This window comes from Puma concolor, chromosome A2 (genome assembly GCF_028749965.1).
Source record: "Puma concolor isolate L17-30 chromosome A2, mPumCon1.1.hap2, whole genome shotgun sequence".
In the NCBI taxonomy this organism is placed as follows: domain Eukaryota; kingdom Metazoa; phylum Chordata; class Mammalia; order Carnivora; family Felidae; genus Puma; species Puma concolor.
In genome coordinates, this window is record NC_141668.1 from 170,181,461 (window position 1) to 170,182,686 (window position 1,226).

A 1,226-nucleotide genomic window follows, 5' to 3' on the forward strand; every position below is an offset into this window, starting at 1 on the left:
GGAGGACAGTCTCCTCTGATTGTGTTTGTAGTTTGACCTTCGCTCATCGCCTTTGGTCTCAGTTGTTTATCAGTCATGACCTGTTGTGTTACAAAGAGTAACTGTTGGGGGTGCCTGGGTGGCTCAGTGGGTTAAGCGCACCACTCTTGATTTCGGCTCTCAGGTCATGAGCTTGCGGTTCGTGGGATTGAGCCTCGTGTCAGGCTCTGCGCTGATAGCGCTCTCTCTCTCTCTCTCTCAAAGTAAATACATACACTTAAAAAAAAAAAAAAGAGAAACCTTGTGGCTTGAAGTGGAAAGCTAGTGTCCGGCTGGTTCTGCTGGGTTTCGTTGTGAGCCTTGTGAGGCGGGAGGCCGTATGTCCCAGAGTCCTCCTCTGTGCGGCTCTGAGAGGAAGGCCCTGAGAAGAGAAGCTGTGTGGGGCTTGGAGAGCAGCAGCGAGGAACCATGATTCTCCATCCTTCCGTGCCGCCAGGGGACAGACGCGTAGGGACCCAGGTGGGCCCGAGTCACGGCGTGTTGTCCTGGCTTCTGGTCTGCCGTCTGGAACAGCCCCCATGTAAGAAAAGTTTGCCAGTAGTTCTTGTTAGCATGTTCCAGAGACTTCCACGAGCTGTCCCGTGACAGATCGTCTTGGCTTCCCGGTCCCCACGGATCCTTGTGTTGCCCTGTGACTCTTTGTGTCCGTGAGGCCGTCTCTTCAGGCTGTCGTGCTTAGCGAGCTCTCTTATCCTGTGACCCCTTCATCTCCATGCTTTTTCTTTACATGATTTCTGTGGTAAGCATCTTGTCCCTCTCAGGGTAGGTCTGTATCCTGCCTCCCTCCCCCCCTGACAGATCGAATGCTTTAGCCACAGATGCAGGAAACCTCTGTCCCTGGTTGCATTGTGGAGAGGCTGTGCTGACCCTGCATTTCTTCTTTCTGGATGTTTCCATGATTGGAATTGTCGCGACCGGCATGACAAACACCGAGGTCAGGGTCCTGAGGGTAGGGGAATGTAAGAAAAAAGAGAGAAGAGAAAGTTTGGGAACAGGAGGGTCCCGTGGGCTGATGGCCCAAGTGACGGCTTTATTGTTGCTGTACACAATCTTTTATAATACAAGACTCTTATGGATCAGGTCATTCTAAGAATAAACAGGTTTCACATGATCGCTGCCAGCCACAACATTTAGTTCTGTGTACCTTGTGAACTTTCTGAACGGGTCACAAGACCTTGTTGATAGAT